At 39.1% G+C, this 19040-nt stretch overlaps 1 non-coding gene across 1 annotated transcript; it reads left to right on the top strand.

Annotated features, from left to right (window-relative positions):
• Window positions 1-4107: 4107 nt before the first annotated feature.
• On the top strand, window positions 4108-4215 carry LOC145560912 (small nucleolar RNA R71). Its single transcript, XR_014093505.1, has one exon. It is a non-coding gene; the product is annotated as a small nucleolar RNA R71 (small nucleolar RNA).
• Window positions 4216-19040: the final 14825 nt, after the last annotated feature.

Genomic DNA, 19040 nt, shown 5'->3' with positions numbered 1-19040 from the left:
GGAGCCGCCAACAAGTTTTTAAGGAACTTGTAAACCGTTCACGGATCATAAAAGGCAACCACGAATAAGGGACAACGAAGGCAACAACGATTGACCCGTGAAGGTTACACCCCATTCATAATCCATGAGATTACTAACTCCATATGGTTCGGAACCACGAAAGGAGGATCGGGGATGATGGTACGAAGTGAGTCATGGAGTCACATTCGCCCGTATTGGCCTCTACTCAATTCTTATAGTGAAAAATGATTCATGCGATCTCAAAGGCATACAAACAATAATTCAATTCGCTCCAAACTATTATTTAACTAAATTGGTTTGTAATTAATGCACACATAATTCTAAAAATTTGGTGATCATTTCAATTAATAATAAGATTAAAAGGATCCTAAACCGGTTGTCCAAATTATCTTATTAGGCGTGATTTTCAATTACATATTCCCTTTAAACATGCAATATGGTGATCAATAAAAAATAATAGAATAAAATAAACATTAATATTAAAACCAATTTAATGACAATTCCAACAACATAAAAATCGTTAGAAAAATAATAATAATAATAAAAAGAGCATGATCCTTACTTTGAATTTGTTCGTTTGCAACTACAAAATAATAAACGAGTTAGTAACTTCAAAGAAATAATAAAACGATGATTAAATTAAATTAAATAAAGTAAAATTGATTTTGGGGCCAAACCCTCAAACGATTCTACCTTTCACACCTTGGCTTAAGGACAAAACCTCGAGTAAAATATGGACTCCTTTGAGTGCTTGAAAAAGGAATTTTGAAGTGAAAAGGGTAGGCTAGTGTTTAGGTTAATAGCATAGAAGAGAAAAAATAAAAATAATCAAAATTCTTGTTGCCCCGTACATCAGAAATGAGGGGGTATTTATAGGGAAAATGTGCTGAGGAAGCACACTGAACCCTAAAATGATAAAAACCCTAAAAAAGTATCCCGTGACACGGTCAAACTGTACCGTGACACGGTCAGACTGTACCGTGACACGGTACACTTCCCCGTGACACGGTATAGTTTTGGAGTGACGCGGGAAATTTTCAGAAAACGGAATGAAAAACGCGTTAAGGGTTTACGCGGAAAGGACACGGAACGTCCCGTGCCACGGCAGACCTCCCGTGTCACGGGAAGTCCCGCCGTCAAACGGGAAGGGTTCCCGTGACACGGTGGCTGTCTGCCGTGACGCGGGAACTTCTAGTCCCTTTTTCCGTCTAAACTCATTTTTAACCCTAATATCTTTCGGCTTTTTAAGTGCCGATTGATAATTTAGGGCTTTTTTCTGACTTTTACTATTCGGGCTAAAATAAGAAAATAATTAAATTAAATAAATAAAATGTTTGGGCCAAAAATAAATAATAAAACAATAAAATAAAATAAAAAGGTTTGGGCTTAAAATTAATTAATAAGTTTGGGCTGAAATTAAAACTATGCTTTTTACCAAACATCAAGACTAATCCATGGACCGTTCAAAAGTATGAATTTAATACGATTTTTTAAGCACTCTTGGGATTAAATACTAAGCCCGACCAATAGTGGCGGTGAAAGGTTATTTATCATCGGGTTTGGTTTTGGGGAGACATTTTTAGGTTTCTACAGGCATCTTATGTTCGACAAGAGCACTCACTTGATGTGGAAGGGTGATAAGCTCATTATTGAGCTTCCTCTTGTTGGTGAGAATATCTTTTGAGGAACTTGGAATAAGAGGCATTTGTGTCACAACTTCAAGAAAAGGGAGGTTGATATGCAAATTTTTCATGACACTAAGAAATTTTGTGAACTTTTCATTCAACTTCCTCTCCGCAAGCCGACCGGGAAAAGGAACCGGTCCATCAAGATTCCTAGCCTCACTAGGAATTGAAGTTGTCTTCTCATTTTCTATCTTCTTCTTCTCCGAACTTCCTTCTATCTCATCACCTCCCTTGTTTTCATTCACACTCTCCTCTCCTCCCTTCTTTTCCTCACTATCCCCTTCATTTGGTCCTTCATATGAAGTTCCCGACCCCAATGTGATCGCCTTACATGTATCAGGTTTTGGATTGTGAGATGGGTTAGGTTGTGGTTGTCCGGGTAGAGTGGATGGTGAATTGAAAGGAGTTCTCTCGGCTTATTGAGCTAGTTGCGAATCAACCATCTTGTTGTGAGCTCTTATCTCTTGCATTTGTTGCCCAAAAGATTGCATTTGCGCATGCATGTCTTGGAGGAGTTGAGTTTGAGTTAGCTCCGCTTGCGGTGCTTGTTCTTGATGGTTTCTTTGAGGTGCTTGGGTTTGATTGTTGTATTGGTTGTTCCTTGGATAGCTTCCTCTTGGGTTTTGGGGTTGATATGGAGGTGGATTTTGATATTGAAGATTGGAGTTATAGGAAGGTTGAGCTTGTTGCTTCCATTGTTGAGGTTGAGGTACAAACCCGGTTGGTGGTTGTCTCCAAGCTACTCCACCGTCTCTTCCTCTAAATCCCTCTTGCCTTGTGTTGTATGCCACTATATGTTCGGGGCTTAAACCTCCACAATATATAGGATGTATCATGGTTCGTTCCTCCACAATTTTGACAAGAGAAAGAGTTAACTTGAGAAGAGCTTGCTCCACCACTTGAACTTGCATTCACACTCGTGTTCAATTTTGAAAGCCCTTTTGTTAGTTGATCAATTTGATGTTGTAATTGATCAATTTTCTCCAATTCGTAAATACCACCTCTCTTTGGAGCGTTTCTTCTTCGGCCCCCCCAAGAGTAATTCTTTTCTACCTCTTCTATTGTGGCTTCAACTTGATTTTGAGGGATCTTGATTAATTGACCACCCGCCCCCGCATCAAAATTGGCTCTTGACATGGGCTCCAATCCGTCGTAGAAAAACCGCATGAGAAACTGAAAGTGCAGCTGGTACTCAAGAAGGGGGGGGGGGGTTGAATTGAGTACAGGGCAGTGTTAAGAATTATTGAATTTTCTTCTCTATTTAAGTAAGGGGACCAGGTGATGAACTGGTCCTGCAGCGGAAACAGAAAATTCAATAAATAATCAGCACAAAGATTTAACGAGGTTCAGCTCAACTCTGAGCCTACGTCCTCCACTACCCTAATTACTTTTATTAATCAACTCTGAAAAACAAAAGCAATTACAAATGATCACACTCGTGATCCCCACACCTAACTCTAGGTGTCACTTCGCACTTGAACTCACAAGCACTTGCACTCACACTCGTAAATGCTACCCAATCACTAACCTCTTAGTGATTCAATACAAACCCTTTGTTTCCCTCTAAATGCTTCCACTCAAGGCTTACAAGAGATAATTACAAAACAATTCTTACTGTGTGCATAAATAGTTTGTAAGAGATGAACTAACTATTTCCCTTAGAGTGTATTTCGAGCTTTCAAAGATAGAGAAGTTTTTCAGAAAAGCTCACTCGAAATTCTGATCGAGTTTATGCTTTTATAAGGTTGGGAGATGAATTCTTTCGTGATCTTTTCAGATCATAACTTAGGAAAATAGAATATCTTTTATTTTGTAAATAAGAGATATTCTAAGATATTATTCTACTTTCCATAAATGGGTAGAATAATATATTCTAAGTTATATGCGAAATAATTCATCTCCAACTCTGCATAAACTGAATCAATTAGTTTAGTAAATATTCTCTAAGGATAGGAAATATATATTCCAGAAAATATTTACTGAACTAATGTCCAGGTTCACGAAACAAGCTACGAAGCAGCTGTTTCCTAACCTGTTAGTGTCCTAGAGATCAGGTCAACTTTTCCTGATCTCTACAACACTAAATATTCTAAGTAAGGGATACAGATAGCTTACGTACAAACATCCATGCACACTTAACATTATAAAGACTACAAAGATCAACTATCCTAATCTGAGAGACTTCATAATCTTCAAGTCTTGACGGCCTTCCTTGATAGAACATTCTGATACATATTTCTTGAATGCTTTGATTCAAAAGGACTTCATATTGCCTCAAGTACTTGGGATAGCTGTTCCTGTTCAAAATGTCAGTTGATATAATATAAAACCAACAAGAACCAGCTAGTCAGCTGTTTGTCATCACTCAAAACCTTAAGTGACTCAACAGAAACCCTTGATTGTACTCATGGTGGGGACATGCTTGCACCTACTCTTTGAATCTCTCCCATGCTTCACCAAGACTTTCATCGGCCTCTTGCTCAAATGATGCAATTTTCCTTCTCATTTCGGCGGTCTTCTCTTCGGAGATAAAGCGCTTTAAGAACGCCTTTACAACCTCCCTCCATGTTGTGAGAGAGTTAGGCTTTACTTGCTTTAGCCAGTTCTTTGCTCGTCCGGTGAGAGATTGCCGGAAAAGGTGCATACGAATGTAGTCTTGACTCACTTAATTGGTTTGCATCATTGCGCACAATCCAAGGAATCGGTCCAAATGTTCAATAGGGTCCTCACTTGCACTTTCGGAAAATTTCTCCGATTGGACCATTCGAGTATATTGTGTATGGATTGAGAAGTTGGTTTCCGTGACAGGTAGCAAAATCCCTCCCGTGAGCTCATAATCCTCCGGATTTTGGAACTCACGAAACAAGACATCATTCTCTTGTCCCGCCATTGATTCGCGTGGTGAACTTGAAGAGTAAGTATCACTCTCACTATCAACTATATCACCAAAACCTCTTCCCTCATCTTGATAAAGCCTACGGACTTGTCTCAAGGTTCGGTTAATTTCGTGGTCAATTTGATGTGAGGGTGCTCCTTGAGACCTCCTAAGCATTCACCAAAGCTAAGAAAACAATTAGCAATGACAAGGATGATAAAACAAAAAAAAAACAAAAAGAAAAGAAAGCAAAATGACTTTAATAAAAGTAATAATATTCGCTAAACAAGCCGCTTCCCCGGCAACGGCGCCAAAATTTGATAGGGATAAGATAGGTCGTTAAGCTACCACCCTAACCAAATTAATCATTTATAAAGCCTAAGCCTACACTAAACTAGTTAGTGGCAAGTAAAGGGTCGAACCACTAGGGAAGCACGCTAATTCAACATCAAATATCACTAATGCAAGAGTGAAAAGGGGATTGTTTTGTTGGTTTTGTTGAGTAGAACACAAAAACTAAAAGTAAGCAAGAAAATGATGATTAAAATCAATAGAAAATGACGCTAGGGGTTCGGGGGTTTCAAACATGATTAGAAAGAGGGGAACAATGATAGTTATCATGATGAACATGCCAAAGAACACAAGATTCTACCTAAACAATTCATTCTCATGCAATAGTCTAGGCAAATCAATGAAAGAAGTCTATGCTAATTAGGATCATTCTCATGCATCCTATTAGAAACAAGCAAATCAAGAGAATAAAGAAGCACAATACATGAAACTCCATTTTAACAACTCATTCTCATGCAATCATTAAAATAGAGGTGATCTTAATCTAGTTCAAATCATTTTCATGCATTTAAACTAGAAGGGAATCAAATAAAGTGCAACAATAATCTCAAGCCATTAAAAATCATGTCTTTCATCAATTTAAGGCATGTAATCAATCCAACTATCATCATTCATCCATCATTCAATGCATATCTTCCACCCCCTTCCCCTATCTAAGAGTTTAGCCTATAGAAGGAAGATTAAACATAATATCAAAACTAGAAATAAACACAAGAAACTCAAAACAAAACATGATTGAAATATATGAAATCAATAATAACTAGATAAACTAATAAGATAGACAAAAATAAGTAACAATAAAACAAATAAATAATATTAAAGGAAAGGAGAAGAGATTACTAAAGAAAGGATTGAAGAAAGATGAAAACTTGGATACTTGCTTGATTAATGGAAGATTAAAGCTTGAGCAAAGTTGAATACAATAAAGGAAGCTTGAATAACCATCTATTTTCTCTCTCTAGATTTGGCTAATGTTCTATGGAATTAGTACTAAGTGTTTTCTCTATTACAAAGAGTCCCGTCTATATATATGTGGCTCCCCCCAAAAGAAAGAGACTTGGACAACAAGGCGCAAATAAATCGGAAACCCAGCCGTGTGCGCCCGCACAGATGAGCTGTGCGCCCGCACATAATGTGTGTGCGCCCTCCCAGCGTCGTGCGCGGCCGCAACTTTGAGGGTACGGGGAAAATGAGCGCGCCCGCACATAAGTCCTGCGCGCCCGCGCATCAGGTGTGTGCGCTCGCACACAAGTCGCGCATTAGGTCACGCAAACTCTCTGGTTGGGCTCTGTTTCTTCAGTCTGGCTGTGCGGGTTCTGACAGGGCTGCGCGCCCCACAACCTCACATGTGCGCCCGCACAGAAGCCGCACAGTACCCCGCGCACAATAGTTAGCTTGGCTTCTTGATATCCTCTTTCTTTCAGCACATAATACCTACAAAACCAAAGCATGGAAATCAAAATAAAAACAAAGCGAGAAAACTAAGAGAAGGGAAGATAAGGGAGAAAAGGAAAGAGGAAGCAATACTAAGTAAAAATGCTTAGAAAAAGGGCCAAACAAGCGCAAATGAGGGGAGAATCCTTAGAGAAAAAGGATAAAAGAGTGGCATAAATGCCACTCATCAGCATCCAAAGGAGAAGGCAGCTGGGACCCTTGACTGGTCAAAGATTCTTCTGCCTAAGAGGAATTCCAAAAATACCCGCCGGAGTGAACAACCAGTGGGAAACAAAAAATCCATTCTTGATGCCCGGGAGATCATCACCCGCAAGAGGAATCAACAGTTGTCTTAGTCAGCGTCCACTTCAAGCTTTCCAGATAGCTTTAAGAATACATCTGCAGGGAATGTACAATCCTTGCATGAGAGCCATACAGGCGGTAATGCCGTCCATTCGGGCCCTCAGATGATTGGTAATGCATCGTACGTACTGCCTATGGTTTATGACCCGTATTCTCCTCATTTCATGCAGCCGGTTCTCTTCGAAGGTCAGGCGGCATATAGCAATGTCCAGCCACTGCACTGGCAGCTTCGTCTGCTCCGCCTTGATGAACAACCTTCTGCGTTCACCCGGGAAATAACCGAGGCGGCATATCCAACAAAGGTTAAAAATATGTTGGTAGGTACTTATGATGGTACCTCCAACCCGGAAAATCACCTCATGGCTTACACCAACCTCATGTATTTACAGGGGTTGGACGATGCCACTTGGTGTCGATGCTTCCCGGCTACATTGAAGGGCATTGCCCAACAATGTTTTGGCAACTTGGCAGCCAATTCCATTGATAGTTTCAAGAAGCTTTCCTTCTTGTTTGCTTCTAACTTCTCAATAAACATCCCTGTGAAGAAAACAAGTCTCAACTTGAGCACCATTAAGTAGGGAGAGAGAGAAGGATTGCGTTCTTACATCAGGCGATTCAATCTGACCGGAATTCAGATTTAGGGACTGTTTGACGAAGTAGCCTTTACAGACTTCTTCAAGGGTCTGAGAGACGGGTCAACCTTTAAGTTCAACCTTGTCAAAAAAGGTTCATTTACCTTACAGGCGGCCCTGAGGGAGGCGGAAAGCTATATTCAAGCAACCGACCTCTGCTCGTCTGGTATTCAGTCGGACTCCAAGAAGTCTGACAGACAAAAAGACAGCCGACCTGCTCAGCCGACAAAGAAAAAAAATGAGAGCAAGAAGAGAAAAGAAGTCTAGGCGGTGAGTGATTCTGACCAGCCATCCCAGAAGAAAAAGAATTTAAACCGTACGTCCCCAAGTACGAGTTTTAAGAGCACTGCAACTCCATCCTCTTGGAGATTAAGGACCGGCTGTCTTTAGAGAAGCCGAATCTAATGAAAAGTTCCATTCAATCAAGGAACAAAAATAAATTATGCCAATACCATGAGAAAGTTGGCCATGACACCAACGACTGCTTCAGTCTTCAGCGGGCGTTGGACCGTTTGGCTGACAAATGGATGTTAAATTCTTACATTTCTAAGTCCAAAGGGACTAATAAGAAGAACCCAGGGCAGTCATCTAAGACACCCCAGCCTGCTAGTGGCTTGAAAACTAACAAAGAGTCGGTGTACATTATAGCAGGCGGGTTCTCATATGGTGGCCCCACCATTCGGGGCACCAAGAGCCATCTTCAAAAGATGGACAATGATTATGATGAGCAGGCGTCAGTTAGCTCCACCTTCCCAGATTTTTTTATCGCTAAGAAGGACAGGGGCAGCGTCCGCCGCCCGCATGATGACCTGGTTGTCATTTGAATGTGTGGTCGCCAATCAGCTGGTTGGGCGGATCCTTATTGACACCCGCAGCACGTGCTTGCAAAAGCCGAAGTATAAGCCTAGCATCATGCACCCGGTAAACCACCCCCTGGTTGGCTTTGGAGGGGGATGGTATACCCAGTCGGTAGGATTGATCTACCCATCCGGCTGGGTGAAAAAGGAGGAGGACGACACCTGGTCGTCAAATTCTTGGTAGTTGAGGAGTTGACCGGCTTACATTATTTTAGGATGGCCAACTCTAAACTAGGCCAAGGCGGTAATCATTCCTTCCCTCATGCTGATCAAATATGAGAAGGATGACGGTTCTGTTGGTTCCTTGAATGGGGATCAAAAGACGGCCCGAGATTGTTATTTCACACCCGTCAAGTCCACAGTGGCCTCAGAAGGTCAAGACCAGGAACCAATAGTCCTTGACATTGTCAAGGACATCAGCCCACCCCCACCAGAAGCCGGAAAGAAAATAAAGGCTCATCAGCTGGTGGAGGTTAAGAAAGAGAAAAAATAGCAATCACTGACCGGTGAACAGTCAGATGAGCTCGGTCCCCAGCCGGTTGGTGAACATATTGATATACCTCTGGATGACAACCGTCTAGAGCGTACCTGTTAAGGTTGGGACGGCTGCTTATGCTAAGCTTGGTGCAGATTTGCACCTATTGATGAAAGAATTCAAAGACATTTTTGCCTTTTAAGTAGAAGAGATGACAGGCGTCAGCCCGGAACTCGCTGTCCACAAACTCGTCGTTAATTCAAAAAAGAAGCCCATCTGGCAAAAGAAAAGAAATCACGGTGAGGAAAGAAGTCAGGCGGCAGCTGCGAAGTTAAAAAGTTGTTGGATGCTGGGTTCATTCAGCCATGTAATTTCCCCGATTGGGTGGCGAATGTTGTGCTTGTAAAGAAGCCAAATGGTACCTGGCGTATGTGTGTTGACTACACAGACCCCAACAAGGCATGTCCAAAGGACAGTTATCCGCTTCCAAAGATAGACAGTCTGGTCAACTCTACAGCCGGGGCATTCCTTGATGAGTTTTATGGATGCCTATTTTGGCTTCCATCAGATACCCCTGTGGAAAAAAGATCAAGAGAAGACGACTTTGGTCACTGATCAGGGGTTATTTTGTTATACTGTGATGTCGTTTGTCTTGAAGAATGCGCCGGCTACATTCCAACGGATAATTAATGCAGTCTTCATTAATCAAATTGGAAGGAATGTAGAGGCGTACATTGATGACATGATAGTTCAATCCAAGCAACAGACAAATCACCTTGCTGATCACCAAGAAACCCTCACCACACTCAGGCGGCATAAGGTTATGTTAAATCCCAAGAAATGCGTCTTTGGTGTTGAGTCTAGGAAGTTTCTCGTATTCCTGATTGATCAAAGGGGGATAGAGGCTAACCCTAAGAAGTTACAGGCGGTTATTGATATGAAGTCACCCCGCACTGTTAAGGAAGTACAGAGACTAACCGGTTGCCTGGCGGCATTGAGAAGGCTCCTCAGCCGGTCAGGTGACAAATGCCTTTACTTCTTCCAAGTAATCAGGAAAAAGACTATATTTGAATGGGGGGATGATGCTGAGGCGGCCTTTCAGAAGGCGAAAGAACACTTGCACTCTTTCCATATGGACATAACCCTCTGGGAATTAATGACTAAAGAACTTTGTTTAATTAATTAATTAATTAATTTGAGCTAATAAATATGTCTAAAATCGAGTCATAGTTCCTTTAAGTCGACCTGGATTTTTATTCCCGTATATTGCACAAACGCCAACTTGTTTTGGTCATAGCCGCAGTTTTAGGAAGAACAACGAGTAGTAAAACCTATGGATCTGTAGCCCCGAATTTTATCTTTAATTGTGCGTTGGTTTCATCCCAATCAGAGTCACATATCAAAAGTTATGACTAAAATACCACAACCTGTCCAGTTTAAAGCATATACGTGAAGTCTTAACTTACTCTTTGCTTGAATCTAGTCACATAGTCTAGCCACATGGTAATGACAAGAGTCTTAACATGTCACCTACACTCACTAGTCTTAGCACACACTTTGTATATGTCACCATGACCATGTCTTAGGTTCATGCATGAGTCGGTTTTTCTCTGTCATTTGAGTTGGGGGTACATTCTATTTCTAATTTTTTTCATATCTCTCCATCTACATCATCTTTCCATTCTCTACATGCTTTCTCCATATCACCACCTTCATTCTTCCTACCTTATTCCATCCATGAATGTTGAATCGAGTTTGAGTCATGTGATTGACGAACAAAAAAAAAAAAGAGGGTAATGCTGAAACCAATGCACAAGGCAAGCTTCTCACCAAGATTTCATGCTTTCTTCTTATTTTTTTTCAAACCCTCTCCCCAATAAGTCTAGCATAGGCACCCTTCATCCTCCTTGAATTTATTTCTTAGAGTTTGATTTTTACCCTTCACTTTTTAAATAAAATGAGCATTTATTTCCTTACATATGATCATTGCATTAAAAATAATAAATAAATAAAATCCATGTCAAACTAAGCACAAGGTATACCAATGATTTGAGGCACCCCTTGTAGCCACATTATATCACCTTTCACCCTTCAAATATACAATCCTTTCCTGATAAACCACTTTGAGCCTTGTTTAACGATAGACCTTTAATTTTTCAATCCATATCTTCCTAACCTTGGGATGGGATGGTGTGCAACTTATGAAATTTAAAAAGCTTGAGTGATTTCAATAGATTAAAATAGCAAAAAATAAGCAAAAAATTTTTTTAAAAAAAAAAAAAAAAAGTGTACAAAAGGGCAATTGTTCCAATGTCTTTGACATGAACATGTCTTTGATATGAACACGTGTCAGATTGCGTCTCTTATCGAGTGCTCGGTACCGTGCCTGAGAAACATGAATGCCAAGTGAGTGATAGACCGCATGATCGGGATTGCCCACACTTATAAAAAAAAGGTTCAAATTAAAAAAAAATGCAAAAACAAAAAAAAAAAAGAGCAAAAAATAAAGAGCTAAAAAGGAGTAGAAACTCAAGCATAAAAAATACAAAGATTCAAAAGCAAGGTTGCACACCTTGGGGGCTTATCTAGGGTCTTGAGCCTTTATCCCTTTCTTTTTCAACCTTTAGCCTAACCACGTTACAACCCTTCAAAAGACCTTTTTGAGGTATACACACTTGTGCGAGGTTTGGCTAGAGCTACGTTCGGCCTGATTCCTAACGGATACGTAGGCAACCTCAGATCGACGTGCTGCCGTAATAAAAATGCATTCATATTCACATTCACACACTCACACCATGATCATATCAAAGGATCTCCTATGCTCATCCCTATTTTACTTAGCGCTAGACTTGGGGGCTTGATCCCCACATCATTAGCTTACCTAACCTGAGATTCACCATCATTTGACTCTTCTTGGAATAATAACTTTTTCCACACACTTAGCCCTGCGGCCTAACTTTAGAATCACTTTCATACACATCACAGATACATGACCAAATATACCTTCCCTTAGGAACCCTTTGTCATGGAATCTTAACACAAAGTTTAAGCATGCCTTGTCATATCACTCATCACTCATCATTGCATCACAAAGTAGGAAGTGCTTAGCCTCTGTACCTAAGTTACCCAAATACTTTCATCATTGATTCACCAATTGAGATAGCCTAGGAAGAATTAATCCTTGCACCTTGAGAGATAGTATCAAACAACATTTGACTAAGCTCATTCAGCATGCACCTTCAAAAACTTCGCTTCTTTCTTTTTTCGCGTCTTTCTTTTTCAGGAGAAAGTCGGTACCCTCCACACAAAAATGACGGAAAATTTTCGCTTTTTTGCATTTTCGAGTCCCACGATCACAATACAAAGCACACACGGTTCATGAGTCACACGTGTCATTTCACTTCGAGTCGAGTCAACCTCGAGTCAATCACAACGAGTCAAGTTTATACCTTGAGTCATGTCAAGTCAATGAGTCAAGCAACACTAAACCTTAGGTCAACCCTAAAGAAAGATAAGCAAACTCCTATAGTCAAAGATATAAATGCAGGTACATCCCAGCAAGCAAGGACATTCCCGGATTTTTTTTTCAAAGAAAACCGCGAATATGACACAAGAGATTCCTCTAAGATAAGAGGAGTCACATAGATCAGTATATTAGAGATGAAGAGCTTTAATTTACAAAAGATTTGAGCGGATTTGGTTGAAAGGAAACGACCAAGCTCAAAGTTCGGAGCAAAACCAAGGAACAGCGGCAGCAAGAGCAGAATAGGGAAGACCCAACTCCAGCACCAGACGACAAGGCTGTCGTCTGGCAACAACATCTGGCGTCCGGCAACAGAGTTCAGCGCCTGACTCTAGATCCCAACGTCTGGCGGCAGAGCTAATTCTTGACGCCAGAGATATTTCAGCAGCGATAGAGCTCGAAGCCTCTCAGAATGGTTAGTTCGACCTCATACAGCAATTTCGGGTTCCTTGGTACGCCAGTTAGCCCCTATGAGCAAATTGACATGATTAGTAGTCGGCTTGATTACAATCGTAGTAAGTGATTGACCTGAAAAAAAAATCGTCTCACTTAGCTTAAGCGCCTAAGCATTGGCTCATTACAAACACCAAGGCATCAGTTCATAAGCAAGCGCATCACTTATACGACAATTTTTCCAAGATTGGATTGTCATCTCCAACTAACAATATTTCCAAAATATGGATTGTCGTGCATCTTCTTAAAACGACAATTTTTCCAAGATTGGATTGTCTCCCTGGCAAAGTTTCAAAGCGTGGATTGTCGTGCTCCTTCTTTGATTGGCAAGTTTTTCCAAGTTCGGATTGTCATATATTCATTGACCACTGGCAATTTTTTCCACGTTCGGATTCTCATCGCTGGCAAGTTTTCCGAGATTGGATTGTCATACACCCAGTTCCCTATGAAAGAATTTCCCAAAGGATTTTTTTGGACTCTATTCTTCATAAATTTCGGCAAAGGTTCCTAAACGTGGATTGTCATTCATTTTAGTAAGTGGCAAATTTTCCCGAAGTGGATTGTCGGTCGACTCTTTTTTGCAAATGTTCCAAGACGTGGATCGTAAATAGTGGAAATGTTTTCCTAAAAGGATTGTCGCATAGCGTTGGCAAATTTACAAGGTGGATTGCTTTCAAGAGTTATATTCCAAGATGTGGATTATCAATCGTAGCAAAATTCTTATGACAGATTGTTACGAAACATTGGCAACTTTTCCCAAAAATTGGATTTTGGCAAATTTTCCGAGATACGGATTGTCTGTTTATCGTGGCAACATTTCCAAGGATGGATTGTTACGAAGCATTGACAACTTTCCTTAAATCGAATTGTCATACATCATACAAGAGTTGTGTTGGCAACTATTCCCAAAGAAAAAAGTATTGTCATCACAGCAAAAGCACCAACGTAATGGCATAGAAGCATTAAGGATCAATAAGTAGTGATCTTTTTTAAGACTATCACAGTGGAAATTGGAGGCAGTTACAGGCGTAGCAGTCTTCAGGCAGTATTCTCTAGCTTGCGGAAGATTGTCACAACAAATCGGTTACCTCTAGAGACGTGTGCTCGACGGTGCAAGATATGTGTTTCTCAACTCTCTTATCTGTTCAACTAACGCAAGTTTGCAGGTATCGGCGTTACAAGAGTGATTTAGGATCGCAGAACGTTCTGAATCATTCTCCGTCCCTATCGATACTTTGACTTTCGTTTTCGAAACTTGCGTTTCTCCAAACTCAGTCAAAGTGGGGGCTTCTGTAGACACCCAATTCTGTCTTTCCAAAACAAAACCCCGTGATCAATACCTTTCACGTCATTTAATTATCGAATAAAGCAAAAGTGTGAAAATTCTAGTGATGAGGATGTTTTTATTAAAATATCTCTTCTTTCTGTTTTTGAAAATATTTCTTTTCTTACCCTATTTTTGAAAAATGTGCATTCTAATTTATTTTCGTCCATGATATGGGTCCAATAAGGGTTTAGTTGGATGGGGCTTGAAAATACCTTTCCAACGATATATTATAACCCCAATTCCGATGAATAATGAGGAAGTTATGGCCAAAATACTAAACTAGGCCCAAACCGGATTTTACCTACGACCCAATAATCATGTGGAGGGTCCAAAGATCTAATCCTATTCCTAAACTAATTAGGATTGATTAGAATCTTCTATAAGTTTCTAAAATATCTTAATTATCCTTTTTGAAAAGATAAGATTAAAGAATTTGAGTTAAATAAAAACTTTCCTTTTTAAAAACTTTCTTTTTCTTAAATCCTAATTATATTCAAATTTAAAGATGTTCAAAGACAGTCAGATTTTATTTTCGTGCCTCATAATATTTATCCAAATTTTATATGTTAGAATAGATCTTGAAATTATCTTTCTAATGATTTATTATAATATTAAATCTGAGCTATAACGAAAAAGATATGAAAGAGATATGAAACTCTATCCAAAATTGACACCGTCCTACTATTTAGGCCATATATTTTTATCTACATAATATTTTAATCTGATTCTAATTGGGTTGGAAAGTATACTTCAAAATCTTTTCAACGACATATTATATGCCTTATTTAAACTTCTGGATCAAAAGATATGATAAAAACAAAATCCAGAAAATTGTTGTCCATCGAGTTTTATTTCGATTCGAATTCAGATTCTTTTCTTTATTTTTCGACTCTCTTTTTCCTATAAATAGAGGTCATATCTCCCCTTTTTCAATCATCAAATCTCATCAAGAATTTCTTGATTCTCTCTCCCTCTTTCTAGCCTAGCCTTTTATAAACAAAATTCCTCATAAATTAGCACTAGACACACCTAGCCAAGTTCGAAGTTGCCTTTGCCCTAAACGTGAAAGGTTTTAATTTCTGAGGGTTTGGTCCCAAATATTTATTTCAATTATTTAATTTAATTGTTTGTTTATTATTTTACTTGAAGTTACTAACGTGTGTATTTTGTTATTAGAAAGAGGTACGAGGCATCCAAGTAAGTGCTTTAATTGGCTTATTGATTTTATGATATAGAAATCATGCTTAGATTGTTATTTTGATTCCTAGTATCATGTTTAGGATGTTCCTAGTATCATGTTAGGATGTTTTCTTTAGTATGATATTTAGGGTGATTTTGATTCCTAGTATCATGTTAGGATGTTTTCTTTAGTATGATATTTAGGGTGATTTTGATTCCTAGTATCATGTTAGGATGTTTTCTTTAGTATGATATTATGGGGTGTAACCTTCACCTCGTGAACGGTTTACAAGTTCTAAAACTTGTTGGCGACTCTTTTACTCTATCTTTCTTCCCTTTGGACGCCACCGTACTTTAGTGTATGATCACAGTGGGGTTCAAGTTTGGGATAATGCTTGAAATATTCCCTACACTAGGGTTTGTTATTAATCTTATTAGTATCATGTCAAGGATCTTGCTATTATTTTATGCTTTATTTTTAACATCATTATTATTATTATTTTTATGATGATTGTTATGTTACTTGATGTTTATTATTGTTATTGTTTGATCACACCTTTTATGCATGTTTAAAGGGAATTTGTACTTGTAATCACGCTTAATAAGATAATTAATAATCTTGTTTAGGTTGATTTGATTATAATTCAAGTGATCTTTTTGCATTAATATTCAACCAACATAAATAAACAGGTTTAAAGTAAACATATTAATTGATTGCATGTTAGTCTGAAAGTGTACATGAATACGAGAAGAATAAAGTAGGGGCCTATTATTAGGGCAAGTTCAATCTCTTTTAGGTTAGATTTGTACCTTCATCCCCGAACTGCCAGTCATGGTTCCAGACCTATTGGAGTTAACGATCTCCTAGATCGTTAAGGGGTGTAACTCTCACCCTGTGAAGGGTTTACAAGTTCCTAAAACTTGTTGGCAACTCTTTTACTCTAGCTTCTTTCCCTTTGGACGCTACCATGTTTAAGTGTATGATCACAGTGGGGCTCAAGTGTGGGATGGCTTGAAATATTCCCTACAGTTTTTTGGCGACTCCACTGGGGAGGATTTCTATTTTAATTCCTAAAATTTATTTTGGCGATGATTTAGAATGAGTGGATGAAAATCAAAATGTTCTAGGTATTTCATGTGCGTAATTTTGGTTGACATTATTGACATAAGCATAAAAAGGTTCGCATTGGAAAGGCCATCCGTAATGCGTCAAAAACATAGGATTTTTACACGTAGGAATTTCGGGAAATATCTTTACAACTAAAGTCGAAATAATGCTACGAAAAAAATGGAAAATTCAAGAACAAAGAGCTGCTGAGGCATTTAGGAATTAGCGCTAAGAAAACAGTGTTAGCGCCAAACGATGGCGTCTGTCGCCTGGCGACAGTCCTTTCGTCTGGCGACAGTGCCAGCGTCTGGTGACAACGCTATTTTCTCGCGCCAAATTCTTTAACTACCCATCCAGAAATATACCTTCTTGTTTAGACTAGTTTTCTAGTATTGTTTGCTCGATTTTATTTCCTGATTGAATTTTTTTCCTTTTTCAGAAACCCATATGTGTTATACATATGGCCATAACCCTCTGGGAATTCATGCTCCATCTACCCAATCGAACGCTCCTGGCAACAAAGGGTACATCCGAGTTTGTTGAAATCACCAAACCATTGAAGCGAGTTTAACTCGCGGGGTCCCATCCACACGAGCCAACCCTTCCAAAGGTAAGGCTTCCGCGCGGTGCATTTGGACTCATAACCATGGACTTTAGAGAAATAGAGCCATGGTTAGGTTGCAAACTCATTGCATCATATCGTGACTATATGACAACTTGTGCATTACTTATTGTGCATATTTTATGTGTTCTCCTAATCGTTTGTTTGACTTGTGAATGAGTTAAATAAATTAATTAACGACTAAAAGACTTTGCTAATTTTATTAATTAATGAATAAATGATTAACTTCTAAATAAATTGATTAAACTTAACTTAGTAAGGCTTTTTGGCTTGTCCCTTTAGAGTAAAATACTGGAAATAATCCTAGATCGATGTTCTAGTAATGGCGTAGAGATTTGGACTGTAGCGCCACGAGCTAGTGATAAGCGCCAGGCGACGATCTTGTTGTCTGGCACTGACCCTTAGCGTTTGGCGACAGTCCCGTTGTCTGACGACAACCCATATTTTTGCTTGAGTCTTCATGACGAGACTGACTAATCAATTTGCTAAAACGGTTTAGTCGGTTTATTTATGGCAGTAATCATGTTCAGTCCTTAATTTAGTCTAGGCACATAGTCCCATGGTCTCACACAAGAATCAAAGTAAGTCACTCACAGTCACCCTTAAAGCACACACATAATATGTCACCTTTTGACCATGTCAAGAGAGTCTTGTATACGCGTATTTTCTGTCATTTTTTTAGGGGGGTAAGTCGGTTATTAATCCTCCAATTAAACTATACTTGTTTAAACCCTTTCTTGATCCTTAAAAAACTAAACCCTATTTTTGCTTTTTTTTTTTTGTTTTTTAAAATCAATAAAGTCAAAGACAAATTTGAGTCAAGTCATTAAAAGAAATAAATGATTTAATTTACAGCGCTTGGTTAAAAAAGGAAGAGAAGTTAATCAAAGACAATAAATTCGTTCAAATACTCCTTTTTTACAAACCTATCACTCGGAAAAGAAAATCTAAGAAGATCATGGCATCTCAAGAAGAAGTTAATGAGCTCAAAAAGGATGTGGCCAACTTTAACTAAATTGATGAAGAGTATAGCTCTTCAAGTTAATGACCCCTGTAAGGCAACAACAAATGGATCATGCAAGAAAGCTTGAGCAAAATATCCAATGACTATAGATTCTAGGGCATTAGCTCACAAGGGGTCTTGGTGGACAAGGAACTTCTTCCGCAGAAGTTCAATGCCAGTGACATCCTTAAGTTCAAGGCAACAGATACTCCCTACTTCCGCTTAAGAGCATTCAAAGACAATAATGAATATTAAGGGGAAAGATAAGAAAATTTTTCATACATTGTTTTCTTTATCACTCGAAACTATTTGTCAACAACGGTTCTTTTTTTCTTGACAAGGAGAAAAACTCTACTTGGGATACCATTGTAAATGCTTTTATTGATAGGTACAAGTGTAATATTCAAGCTGAAACTAAACATAGAGAACTTGAGATACTTAAACAAAAAGAGAATGAAGGGTTCACTTCTTTCTTTAACAAGTGGAAGGAAACCTCTGCTAAGATGATTGAGGTGCCTACTGAAAGGAATCTGTGAGATTGTTCATAAAGAATCTCCAGGAAAAATATTCTAAACATTCCAAGTATCAAAGCAACTTAAATACCTTTAAGGCCATCTATGACATTGGAATTAACATTGAAGACGACCTTGCAAAGCAAAAAGCTGCTAACACTAACTCCAACAGTGGCCGAAAAGGAAAGAAGAACGACAACCCTTCTTCTTTCAAAACCGCCCACTCAAATAATGTTAGCACCTTTAATCTGAATGAAGTCCTTGCCATGAACAATCAAGGACAAATGAAACCACATAGGAGAAACTTTACTCCTATTGGTAAGAGTTATGACACCGCATTTGACCATCTTCATGCAAAAGGTCTTATAACTCCTATTGGACCATTTGGGGATCCACTAGTCGAAAAGAGGACGGCTAATTGGAACCCCAATGCACAGTGCAAATACCATCAAGGCAGGGGCCATCTTACTGAAAATTGCTGGAAGCTAAAGGAAGTTATCCAAGACTTGATCGACAATAATAAAATCCCAGTGCCTTCTACAAGCAAGAAGCCAAGCATCAACAGTGCACCACTTTCTGATTCCTTGGCCATCTCTTATGAGAAAAATAGTGGTGATCCC

The sequence above is a fragment of the Chenopodium album genome, chromosome 9, assembly GCF_948465745.1.
Source record: "Chenopodium album chromosome 9, dcCheAlbu1.1, whole genome shotgun sequence".
Taxonomy (NCBI): Eukaryota; Viridiplantae; Streptophyta; class Magnoliopsida; order Caryophyllales; family Amaranthaceae; genus Chenopodium; species Chenopodium album.
This window is presented reverse-complemented; position numbering and strand designations above follow the sequence as displayed.